Source organism: Aulonocara sp. 'chitande type north' Nkhata Bay, linkage group LG3 (genome assembly GCF_057382095.1).
Source record: "Aulonocara sp. 'chitande type north' Nkhata Bay isolate Kocher_YH1m ecotype deep benthic linkage group LG3, A_spYH_male_GT1.1, whole genome shotgun sequence".
Lineage (NCBI taxonomy): Eukaryota > Metazoa > Chordata > Actinopteri > Cichliformes > Cichlidae > Aulonocara > Aulonocara sp. 'chitande type north' Nkhata Bay.
Genome location: NC_141346.1, coordinates 27,368,224 through 27,382,054, shown reverse-complemented (window position 1 = coordinate 27,382,054; position 13,831 = coordinate 27,368,224). Strand labels below are relative to the sequence as shown.

Genomic DNA, 13,831 nt, shown 5'->3' with positions numbered 1-13,831 from the left:
AACATGCTGTAGGTATTACAAGTACTGCGCTGCAGTGGTTTGTATCATATCTATCTAATAGACTCCAATTCGTGCATGTAAATGGAGAGTCCTCTTCACACACTGAGGTTAATTATGGAGTTCCACAGGGTTCAGTGCTAGGACCAATTCTGTTTACATTATACATGCTTCCCTTAGGCAGTATCATTAGAAGACATAGCATACATTTTCACTGCTATGCAGATGACACCCAGCTCTATCTGTCCATGAAGCCAGATAACACACACCAATTAGTTAAACTGCAGGAATGTCTTAAAGACATAAAGACCTGGATGGCCGCTAACTTTCTGCTTCTTAATTCAGATAAAACTGAGGTTATTGTACTCGGCCCTGAAAATCTTAGAAATATGGTATCTAATCAGATTCTTACTCTGGATGGCATTACCTTGGCCTCCAGTAACGCGGTGAGGAACCTTGGAGTCATTTTTGACCAGGACATGTCCTTCAACGCACATATTAAACAAATATGTAAGACTGCTTTCTTCCATTTGCGCAACATCTCTAAAATTAGAAATATCCTGTCTCAGAGTGACGCTGAAAAACTAGTTCATGCATTTATTACTTCCAGGCTGGACTACTGTAATTCATTATTATCAGGATGTCCAAAAAACTCACTGAAGAGCCTTCAGCTAATCCAAAATGCTGCAGCAAGAGTCCTGACAGGGACTAGAAAGAGAGAGCATATTTCTCCTGTTTTGGCTTCCCTTCATTGGCTTCCTGTTAAATCCAGAATTGAATTCAAAATCCTACTCCTCACATACAAGGTCTTAAATAATCAGGCCCCATCTTATCTTAATGACCTTGTAGTACCATATCACCCTATTAGAGCGCTCCGCTCTCTCTCTGCAGGCCTACTTGTTGTTCCTAGAGTATTTAAAAGTAGAATGGGAGGGAGAGCCTTCAGTTTTCAGGCCCCTCTTCTGTGGAACCAGCTTCCAGTTTGGATTCGGGAGACAGACACTATCTCTACTTTTAAGATTAGGCTTAAAACTTTCCTTTTTTCTAAAGCATATAGTTAGGGCTGGACCAGGTGACCCTGAATCCTCCCTTTGTTATGCTGCAATAGATGTAGGCTGCCGGGGGATTCCCATGATGCATTGAGTTTTTCCTTTCCAGTCACCTTTCTCACTCACTATGTATTAATAGACCTCTCTGCATTGAATCATATCTGTTATTAACCTCTGTCTCTCTTCCACAGCATGTCTTTATCCTGTCTTCCTTCTCTCACCCCAACCGGTCACAGCAGATGGCCGCCCCTCCCTGAGCCTGGTTCTGCTGGAGGTTTCTTCCTGTTAAAAGGGAGTTTTTCCTTCCCACTGTCGCCAAAGTGCTTGCTCATAGGGGGTCATATGATTGTTGGGTTTTTCTCTGTATCTATGAAGCGCCTTGAGGCGACTTTTGTTGTGATTTGGCGCTATATAAATAAAATTGAATTGAATTGAATTGAATTGAATACAGCCTGTGGACACAGCTACTGCAGGAACTGTATTAAAAGTTTCTGGGATGAAGAGGACAGGAAGGGAATCCACAGCTGCCCTCAGTGCAGGAAGACTTTCACACCGAGGCCTGTCCTGGAGAAAAACACCATGTTAGCAGCTTTAGTGGAGCAGCTGAAGAAGACTGGACTCCAAGCTGCTCCAGCTGATCACTGCTATGCTGGACCTGAAGATGTGGCCTGTGATGTCTGCACTGGGAGGAAGCTGAAAGCCATCAAGTCCTGTTTAGTCTGTCTGGCCTCTTACTGTGAGAAACACCTCCAACCTCACTATGATGCAGCTCCATTAAAGAAACACAAGCTGGTGGCCCCCTCCACGAAGCTCCAGGACAACATCTGCTCTCGTCATGATGAGGTGATGAAGATTTTCTGTCGTACTGATCAGCAGAGTATCTGTTATCTCTGCTTGATGGATGAACATAAAGGCCATGAAACAGTCCCAGCTGCAGCAGAAAGGACTGAGAAGCAGAAGGAGCTCGAGGTGAGACGACTAAACATCCAGCAGAGAATCCAGGAGCGAGAGAAAGATGTGAAGCTGCTTCAACAGGAGGTGGAGGCCATCAATGGCTCTGCTGATAAAGCAGTGGAGGACAGTGAGAAGATGTTCACTGAGCTGATCCGTCTCCTCCAGAAAAGAAGCTCTGATGTGAAGCAGCAGGTCAGATCCCAGCAGGAAACTGAAGTGAGTCGAGTCAAAGAGCTTCAGGAGAAGCTGGAGCAGGAGATCGCTGAGCTGAAGAGGAAAGACGGCGAGCTGGAGCAGCTCTCACACACAGAGGATCACAACCAGTTTCTACACAACTACCCCTCACTGTCAGCACTCAGAGAGTCTACACACTCATCCAGCATCAATATTCGTCCTCTGAGCTACTTTGAGGATGTGACAGCAGCTGTGTCAGAGACCAGAGATAAACTACAGGACATTCTGAGAGAGGAATGGACAAACATCCCACTGACAGTCACTGAAGAGGATGTTTTACTGTCACCAGCAGAGCCAAAGACCAGAGCTGGATTCTTAAAATATTCACATGAAATCACACTGGATCCAAACACAGCAAACACACATCTGTTATTATCTGAGGGGAACAGAAAAGTAACAAGAATGAAACAACAACAGTCTTATTCTGATCATCCAGACAGATTCACTGGATGTTATCAGGTCCTGAGTAGAGAGAGTCTGACTGGACGTTGTTACTGGGAGGTGGAGTGGAGAGGGGGAGGAGTTCGTGTAGCAGTTGCATCCAAGAATATCAGCAGAACAAGGTTGGGCGATGAATGTGGATTTGGAAACAATGACAAATCTTGGGCATTATATTGAGTCACAGGAAGTTTTAAATTTCGACACAACAATGTCCGAACTGTCCTCTCAGGTCCTCGGTCTTCCAGAGTAGGAGTGTACCTGGATCACAGAGCAGGTATTCTGTCTTTCTACAGCGTCTCTGAAACCATGACTCTCCTCCACAGAGTCCAGACCACATTCACTCAGCCGCTCTATGCTGGACTTTTTCTTTATGGACTTGGATCCACTGCAGAGTTGATTAAAGTCAAACAGAGAAGACAGGTTCATGTTGATCCCTGACCATTATATGTACTTGTGTAGTTTCTAAATGAGGCTTTACATTTTAGAAGCTGAGAAGTTCAGTGGTCCATTGATGTGTGAAAATAATATTGCACTGATTCAAACTGTACTTACATTTATATACCTTACATCAATATAAATCTGAATTTGTTCTTATGGCTGATAATCATGTGAGTTTAAATGATACTACTCTTCATATTCAGCATGTTTGAAATCTGTCATCAGTCTGGTTAGTGCTTTTATTCTGTAGTTGCTGTAGTGGGTTGTCAAATGCAACAATATATTGGAGCTGCAGTGATTCATCAGTTAGTCAATGATTAGAGAATTGATTGTTTTATCATTATTTTAGTCACATTTAAAGCTGGTTCCAGTGTCTGAAATGTGAAGATTGTTGATTTTCTTGATCATATATGACTGTAAACTTAATGTCTTTGAGGTTTGAACTTTTAAAATGTAACGAAATTTAAATACTTAATGTTTGACATTTAATATTATTTTTCATATGAAAACTTTGATCACACTCGATCGTTTATACATTGAAATATAAACACTAAATGATTCAGGCCTGTATATTGTGGAGGATAGACATGTTTCTTGCCCTGAGCGGTGTCTGGCAGGCAGAGTGTCTCCACAAATCTGAAGCTTCTGATTTGGAGAAAATGAGCTGAGGGAGACACCTGGTGGACAAACACAGACATGACAGGAAGAAAGACTAAAGTGCAGAGTGGAGACAAACAGCTGGAAATACTTGTTGGAAAGGATTGTCATGCTTCAGAAAAACACACAGCACACACTCTAACAGTCCTTTATTTGCACTGAAGGAGACACGTGAAGAAACCAAATCACACAATAATGAAGTGAACACATTTATAGTCAGTGTTCAAGATGATGGATAGAAATGAAAATCATGGAGCATTTATGCATTTTTACGTCTGTGTCACAGAAACTGTTCAGCTATTCTCTGTTTATTAGTCTATTTATCAGGAACCTCTGTTGATTTTATATGTAAAGCATTTTTCCTCTATCACTGAACCTTTTAAGGGTTTTGTCATAGTAGTTTTGGGGAGTTTTTAATTAGATTTACAGCTTCAGAATAACTTTGTGATGTCAGATTAGAAAGTCTCTGTCCAACCCTGGTGTTTGATCAGATGTTTGATCCCTGCAGGGATCCCTTCCGTGGACTCTGTATCTCCTGAATCAGATAACTCCGCTACTGTGTGTTTGTATCTGAACTCTAAAGACATTATTCAGATATTTTTTGTACTGGAATTGAGTTAGATTTTTACTGATGTATGGTTCGTTGTAAAAAGTGGATCTACCAACAGTTTAATTCTTTGAACAAAGGTTCTTTACACTAAAGTGAGGCAGGAGATGTGCTTCCAAGATTTATTATTCAGACAGAGAAAGCAACTTTAACAAAAAACAAAACTACAAATTCAACCATACAGGGAAGAGGAGTTCAGGACTGAGGCTTACCAGCAGGTGAGAATGGTCAATACAAGGGGAAGGCGGATCCATCAAATAAACAAACAAAAAAAAATAGATCAACTCAGGCGCTTTTGAACGTGCACTCAATCGTGAAGGGAATCTGGTCCTGGATCAGTCCTGGGTGCTACTGAAACAGGGAAGAATGATTAGATGATGTTTGCCGGCTGACAAAAGCAGCATTCACTGACACCACAACCTTGAACCCGCTGCTCCTCCCCTGCAGCCACAAACCACACCCCGCCACAAATACCTCAAACTTTACATGAACAAAATCGTGCAACAACAACGCATTAACCTCACAACTTTTCAAGACACACAAATTTAAACAATGCTTCATCAAAGAAAAGCAATACACAATTAACCCCACCTCAAACAGGTGCACACACACTCACTTTAAATTATTAAGGCTCCATTTAAGACATCGAACATGGTCACTGCTCAAGTGACAGAACTGCACAAAACCACACTGAATGTAGAGGACACAAACCAACGTACACAGCAGCAAAAAGAACTACAGCAACACAACCGAGAACAAACGAGAAGCACAAAACAGGAAAACAAACTGAGAACAAAACAGCAGGATATCCCTCAGCAGCAGCTACAATATCTTCAGACTGACAAACTGCATTTAGCAGAACAACAATTTAAATTCAAAGAACAGGAAACTGCAGTTTATACAAACCGGGTCCACTAAACTACTCCACCTGAACAGGAGAGGAGCGCTTCCTGAACCGGTGTTTGTCAAAACGTCAGACATTGTCAGATTGGCCGAAAACGGCGTTCACGCCGCCGTCGCTCCAGTACAGCTGAGCAGACTGCAACCGTGGGAGAGAGTGACTGTGTTTCACACGCTCAGCTCGAGCTTTCTGATCCTGCACTTCATGACAGATCTACCACTGTGAGTAACACTGTTTCGTCTTCCGTGGACTCTGTATCTCCTACATCAGAAAACTCTGTTACTGTGTGTTTGAACTCTACAGACATTATTCAGAGTGACCACTCGGTGTCAAGTTATTCACCGGTTGTCCTCGTTAGTGATCTTTGTGTTCCTGAGCCGTCAGACTCTGGTAATGCTCGCAGTGTTTTCTCTGAGTTCGCCAATAAGGATTTTCCAGCTGTTGAGCTGAACAAAGGACTGTTATTCCACCCCAGACTCACCTACACGCTGTTACTGGCACTGTATCCCCGCTGGACTGTTTTACTCCTCAGCCTGTTGATTCTGAGGTTTCCCAGCCTGAGCCCAGCCACACACCATCAACAGCTGTAAATAAAACAGTGCGTGCTGAGGAGCACAAACAGTCGAAGACTTTGTCCTGTAGCCGATGCTCCTTCTAGTGACTGGTTTGTGTTCCAACCTGTTTTGTCTTTTCACATTTGCGGTGTTGCCCAGCCAGCCCTGGACACAGTAAAACTTCTGCATCTGAGACTTCCTGTGTTGGTCCGACAGTTTCCCAGTCTGTGATCTTTTCTGCGCCTCAGCTGGTAAACGTAAATGGTAACAGAGCGCAACCTGCCACAGTTAAACTGGCTAAAATGCTTGAACGTAGCACAGACTTTGTTGGTTCCTGTTTACACCTCAGCTTCTTCTTATTTTATATATATGGCCTGGTCATGGGGAACGAGACAGAGCACAGAAAATATTGGTTTTTGTTTTTTGGCTTTTTTTTATTTCTCCAAATGATCTCGGAAAAGCACAGTTTTAAGCACAGTGTTTTAGTTTTTGTGGTTTTGAGTGAAAACATTTAAGTTTAACGTTAAACCCAGGAAGAGTTCCCACTTTGGGTTCCAGTTTAAGCAGATTATTAAAGTAGATCTAATTTTAACGACTTCACAGGCACCTGTTGAACTGTCACTAACCCAAAACCAGCGACAGCTCTAATCCTGCTCCACAGGCTCAGCCTAAAACACCTGTAACTTTCAAGGTCTGAGATAACAATAAATATCAAACTATCACAGTGTATTAATAATTAATACTCATAATACATGTGTAATACTATTTTTATTATTATTTGATTTGATTTTCCTGTTTGCAGCAAACAATTTTACAAGCAGAGCTGATGTCAGTCCACAGTAGAGGCCGATCCTTCCTCGTCTCTCTACTGCAGAGACACAAACACATCTGGGTTTCTCACATTCATTAAAATCAATTACACCAACAACACATCAGAATAAGAGAAAAAAAAATGTTAGGAGCAGGTTATGTTCAGAGTTTTACTTTTAAATTCACATTTTCTCTCCGAGTCTCTGAGTTTTAGAACAAAACCATTTGAATTCAAACATCAAACTAAAAATGTCCTAATAAACTTTCAAACAGAAAGTGTCTGACTGTTTTCTTTGGTCTGTTTTACTCTAAATTCACATTTATATGAAACATTTCTGCTGATCTACACAGACCAACAGTCAGCAGAGTCAGTATCAAATATCAGAAAGTGATTATTACCAGTCTACTTTCATAAGTCACCAGTATCCCCTAAACGTCATGTTGCCTCCTGTCATTCAGAGGTGTGAGCTGAGCTGGAGCCGCAATAATGTAGAAACTATGAAACAGAAGAAACTGCAGCGCACAGGAAACATTTATGACACGTTGAGTTATGATTACAAGTGTGTGAGTCAGTGTTGTGTTTCACTTCTTAAGACTCAAACACTGCTGTGTTTTGCTTTTAAAATGTACGTTTATAAATCCATAAAATATCTTTACATGTACTATTATTAATTATTTTTTAAAATAGATAAATAGAAAAATAACATTTGTTCATAACACAATTTCAACTTATCAATCAAAACATTAAAGCTTCAAGTACAAAGTTTAAGTCTCTAAATGAATCCTGAGGGTCTGAACTCACAGCTACACTCTGAGAGTTTGTATGAGATCAGAGAATAAAGCAGCAGATCACTGTGGATCGAAGAACACAAACACCACTGATTCTGTAAGAAAAGAAAAGCATCACCTCCTGTTCTACGCTACAGCGTAATCAGAGCTTATCATACATAATCATCATCATAAAATCAACGTGAATACTTCATTACAAACTGCCATTCAGTAAAAAACTGAATCACAGGAAATGAAATAAAGCTAAACATCTCAGATCAGCTTCACGTTGCTGTGAGGTCGATGGTTTCATTGTGTTTCATTATCAGCGACAGTCTGTTTACCTTCAAAATAATGTAAACTTGAAAAACTGTTTCCTTCATCAAGTTTATGATTATAGTCATGAATGAACAGACTTGCATGAAGTTCATGATTTCTTGGATCACGTCTCATTATTTTGTCCATCATGTGTTGTCCTCGGGATTCCCATATACTTGTTTAACATTCACCTCGAGACCATTTGTGGCCTGAGGACAACACAAGGGTTACAGTGAACTCCAAAAGTCTCATTCACATTGTTGATCAAACGGTTTCCACTGACTGATCTGAGGAAGTTTTCTGACTCCATTATTAGATGAGTTAAGTTGCATTAGTAATGAAGGCTGTGAAATAAATCTATTGAATCCAAGTTTAAAGCTTTACTGTTTCTGACATCACTGTGAACAACATCATATCCTGTTAGGACCTCCTGACTATCATAATGAGAACAAAGAGAATCCTGTAAACTGAGAAAACTGATTATTGGTTCTTTTGATCAACACTGCATGTAGAGGAATATTAACATTAGAGTCCTGAGATCTGCTTCCTTAACACAAGATATTTTTGCTTGAAAGTGGAAACCAGAAATAGTGTGTTTGGCCGCTCCAGTGTCAGAGGACTTGGGGGCGTGACGATGAGTTTTGTGTTTGTACCATATTCGGTGAAGAGCAATCAGGCTGTCACAAGTGGACTGGGAGGAGTGAAGGTGCAGTGAAATGTGCTTTCACAGCAGGATGGATTTAATTCTTAAACTGTCTCTGTTGAGGTTTTGTAGACATGTGACTGCTTATCATGTGACATTAACTTGTCAGTCATTTTGAACGTGGAGTAATCCTGATACATCAAGTGAGTGAAAAACCTGGAAATATTGGCCCCATCTCAATATGCGTACTCGTGTTCTCGTGTACTCGTAATACGTCATCAATCGGAGACCAAGTACTGTTCCAATTCAAAGCACACATCAAGCTGAGAATACAAAAAAATCCCCGGATGTGTTCTCGCTCCGCCTGTTTTATGGAGCATGCATTGGTGGTGATTTTTTTGTGTTTTTGGTGCAGCTAAATATCCCAGAATACATTTCGTCCAAAACTCAAACGCGGCAATGGTGGAGGAGCGCGGCTAAACACTTTTAAATATTAAATATTACTCTTTCTGGGTCACAAAATGAACTTTATTTTCAGGCAAGAATGTATCTCTGTAAACTTTAAATATCTGCTCGATTTATCAGGATATTTCCAAAAGTGCTCTGATGTTTTCGAAGACGTCTGTTACCCACCAGCTTGATAGCAGACCAAGAGGTCAAGGATCACTAGAGCCCGGCGAGAAGAGCGGATTCAAACCCCCCGCGGTCTTTCATTACTCAAGTTAAACATGATATATACGTCTCTTAGATAACTTTGAAATGTTAATGTTTGGTTTGTTTCAAACATTAACATTTCGAACAGTGTTTTAAACACTGATTTCCTTTCCGATACGATACCAAGTAAAATTCAGGGTGATACTGATCCATAACTGACACTCTGTACAAACACGTAATGTTTCATTGTATTTCAAAATCCAATATGTAATTGTATTATGTAATTGTAATAATATATAATATATAATATATATATATATATATAATATATATATATATATATATATATATATATATATATATATATATTATATATTAGTGGTGTTGCCACAACAACTCACTGTCTTGCCACGTGTATCGCAAACAGTTTCTTGGCTGTTTGTGGAGGTAAAATACGTCCACACGTGACTCCGTTTACACTCAGCCATTGTTGTGAGTGCGCACGCCAGGGGCTGCAACACATTTATACAGCTGTATTTCACATATGACTATGAAAGACGTAAGAGGAAGTAGTTCGTTCCAATTTAGACGATCCGAATGATACAGTTTCTTTCCACTGTGTTCTGATTAATTAAAAACTACAAATTTACCCCAAAGTACTAAAATGTTGATATTTTAATATGAGAATCAATTCTAGAACATAAATTACTGGTATCGAAAGAATCGATATTTCAACATCGATCTGCACACCACTAATGTTAACAGTGTTTTATTTGTTCCTGAGAAAATCGGTTTGGCTGAGATTAGCTGACTCTGGATTAAACCTTACATTAAAAATATTTTCATTCAGCAGGAAACAGTTTAACCGGGAACAAAAACAGCTGTTAATACGTAGTTTACTCTTAGTTAACTATGCTAACCAAGAGTAAACAAACAATTATGTGTTCCTGGTTATGGAGGAATTGTGTAACGGGCTGAATATGGATGTTCACTTACTCCCTTCAAATGTGTTTACTAGTTCTATGACCTGTGACCCTGGCACTCTCCTCGTCTTCACACAAGACAATTTCTATCATTATGTTATCAACAAGGCCTTGAATGGACAAGATCTGAAGGCCATATACAGGTTCAGTGAAGGTGGTGTTGAAGGTGTGCAGGTGGATCAGTTTGTCAGAGGAGACGCTGTAGGAGGACACAATCCCTGCAGAACAGTCCACATACACTGCTACACTGCCACACTCACCGCTGAGGGGAGCAGAGGGATGGCTCTTGCTATGTAATCATGGTCTCCATAGTAACCAACACCATCATGACAGTAGAGACTCCAGGACTGAGAAGTCCTTACAAACCTGCTGTCATCACTGTGTGGTTTATTCTGCAGCTCACTTACTTGTTTTTCTCTTGATGTTGATAATTTGATGTTAGTAATTTATTAACATCAAGAATAATATCTGGCAAAGTTGTATATTACTCTATTGTATATAGTATTTGTATTCTATTTTATTCTATTGTATATAGTATTTGTATTCTATTTTATTCTATTGTTTATAGTATTTAATTTTATTCTATTCTACTGTGTACAGTATCTTATTCTAATCCTGTTCCAGAGTTTTTCTAATGTTTTGCTATGTAACTTTGCACTGTCCACTTTCTGCTGTAACAAAAGCAATTTGCTCAGCTGTTTCTGGGACAGTGGCGCGGCTGCCCCTCTGTTGTTCTTCCTTGGTCTCTTGTGTTCTGGGGGCCTCTGGATGTCTGGAGCCTGGATCTCCTCCATACCTGCTTCATGCCCTGGAGGACGGGGCTGTGGCCCCCCCACACCCTCTAGCAGATCATTACATGAAGGAACCTGTTTAATACAAGCGCGCTCATGCTCACAGGTGTACACACGGGTGCTCAAACACACAAACTACACCCTTTTTGGCTCCTACCTCGAAGCACACTGTGCGCTGTCGATCTTACGTGCTGCACAATAACATTTAATATTTAGTATTTACTGTTATATTCACATAGATCATTGCGATGATGTTTTGCTATATTTCTGTCTTTTTTTGCTTGTTTTCTCTTCTTTCTTTCTCAACAGGTGATCCATGTGATTGATACATGTATTTATTGTCTGTTTGTTTTGTTGGTTTTTGTTTATTGCCCTTTATCACCGTTCCTCTTCCCCGCTGTTTTTCTTTCCCTCTTTCTTTCCCCCAGTCAAGTCTGTCCCGTATTTAGCAAAGTGAAAATAAAATGAAATAAACAATAAAAGGTGAATCCAATACGGCAAGGCTGGGATGGTCCATTTGGTAAAGTCAGTCCGTTGGGCATCTTTCTTTGCCTTTAGACAATAATTCTGATGGCAAAAAAACAACAACAATTTCCCACGTGTGGGACTAATAAAGGTTCTGTTATCTTAAAGGCACTTACTGTACTGTGATTTTACTTGCACTGACACGCCTACGCTGTCCGACTGTATTTAACAGGTGCTGCCTTTCACTTGAATTTCTTATCAAGTGAAAGGCAGCACGGTGGTTAGCACTGTTGCCGCACTGCAAGAAGGTCCTGAGTTCAATTCCACCATCAGGTCGGTGAAGGAAATCTCTGTCATAGATCGAGTTTCCTCCTAAGGCGTGGGCACCGATAAGCAGAGTTCATCCTTTAACATATAACAAAATTAAAATATTCTCATGCATGATCAAAGGGCAATCACGGTACCGGCCGGAGTACCGGGAGTAGTTTGGAAGAACAAGAAGACACGGAGACTGTTCTAGGTTGTCATCCCAAACCAACTCAAAGTTTATTATTTTTGTGTAACAGTTTTTATAGACAGACAACAAGCTTCAGTTTCAGACCCTGCCCACTGGGCGGGGCGGTGTCCTGACAGTTGAATTCCTTTGTTCAGCAAGGGCAATAAAAAAAAGCACTCACAAAAACAATAAATCTTTACCGAGATCTTCTACATCCTGAGTTCTGACACAAAAACCAGATGGTCTTCACATAAACATTTTGAGCAAGGTAAAAGAGTGATTTGTTGGTGTTTTTCCCCCTTACCCCAGCATACACTCCTAGACATAGAATACAGAGTTCTTTCATTAGTAAATTCTGAAACGAACCACCTGGCCTTTAACAAGCTCTTTTCTAAAAGATAAGGAAGGGAGGATGGGAGTAAGGAAGTGGTCTCGTCTCTGTGGTATTTTCGACCTTGGGGTACCAGCCTGTGAGTCTTACACATCAATTCTTGGGTCAGAGAGAAAGAGAAAAACAACTAGTAAATGGGCCTTATTGAGTAACAGTTTTCCTGTATAATATCACTAAAAAACAATATCTTGTAAATGCTAACCGTAGTGCTAAAATTCACAACAGTTGGGGTCTTTCTGTGTGGAGTTTGCATGTTCTCCCCGTGTTTGCGTGGGTTCTCTCCGGGTACTCCGGCTTCCTCCCACCGTCCAAAGACATGCAGTTTGTGGGGATAGGTTAATTGGATAATCCAAATTGCCACTAGGTGTGAATGTGAGTGCGAATGGTTGTCTGTCCCTGTGTGTTAGCCCTGCGACAGACTGGCGACCTGTCCAGGGTGTACCCTGCCTCTCGCCCTATGACAGCTGGGATAGGCTCCCCGCGACCCTGAAAAGGATAAGCGGAAGCGAATGGATGGATGGATGGATGAAATGTTTGAACTCCAAAATATTAATGATTCAGCATTTTAATCCATCTATAATTCATGCATCATCATCAAATCAGCATGAATACTTCGTTACAAACTGTCCTTCAAAAGCAAACTGAATCACTGACAGAAAACCAAATGAAACTAAACATCTCAGATCAGCTTCACGTTCTCTGTGAGGCTGATGACCTAATTTTGTTTCATTTCCATAATCATAGAGATTATTTCATCATGTTATCAGGGACAGGTTGATAAAGTTTCCCTTCAAAATAATGTAAACTTGAAGAAAGTTTCCTCCATTGAGTTTATGATTATAGCTCATTATTCTGTCCATGTTATTAAAGTGAACACCAATCGTTTCATTTACAGTGTTGATCAAACTGTTTCTACTGACTGAGTTTTCTGACATCCATTATTAGAAGAGTAGAAATTCTGTTTTCTATTCAGACAGTAAATAAATGAGAAGCAGCAGAGCTGCTGTCAGTCCACAGCAGAGGCCGATCCTTCCTCGTCTCTCTGTGTTTGATGTCTCAGGTTTTCTCTCAGGTTCAGGACAATCCCTCACTGCTGCAGAGACACAAACATCTGAGTCGCTCACATTCATTAAATAACTTTCACTGAAACCTTCAACTCACTGACGTTTAATCGACATCTGTCAGATCTGAAGCCATAATCCGTGTTCACCTCACACACGTACAGACCCGAGTCATCAGTCCTGAGTCTGGACAACTGAAGTCTGATTCGTCCTTCTCTGAGGGCGTCTTTGTCACTCTGGACTCGTCCTGAAAACGTTTCATCCTGAGACTTTGACACCTCAGATGAGCCACTTGTCGTCATGGTGATTTCTGATCCATGAGTCACATGTTATGGAGTTTGATGGTGACCTGGATCTCTGCTGTAAGATGGTCCCAAATGTTAAATGTGAACGGTCTCCATCTGTGTCTGAGCAGCATGGCTGATGACCTTTGACCCCTATGACAAGGCATTTGTTAACAAATTTCATGTTTCCTGTTTGGACTTCTTAATGATCCAGATCTTTAATGGTCCAGCAGGTTATAGATGACAGAATGACGATCAGAGAGGAAGCACATTAATTAATCCAACTATTATTAAACGTATTAAAGTTTCAGTGTTTTGACTCTGCTTCTGCGTCG

At 40.6% G+C, this 13,831-nt stretch overlaps 1 protein-coding gene and 1 pseudogene across 1 annotated transcript in view; one reads left to right on the top strand and one right to left on the bottom strand.

Annotated features, from left to right (window-relative positions):
• LOC147334921 (E3 SUMO-protein ligase ZBED1-like) overlaps positions 1 to 13,831 on the bottom strand; it is a 144,913-nt gene that overhangs the window by 15,174 nt on the left and 115,908 nt on the right. The window lies entirely within an intron of this gene.
• Positions 1,626 to 3,631, top strand: LOC147334928 (tripartite motif-containing protein 16-like; annotated as a pseudogene).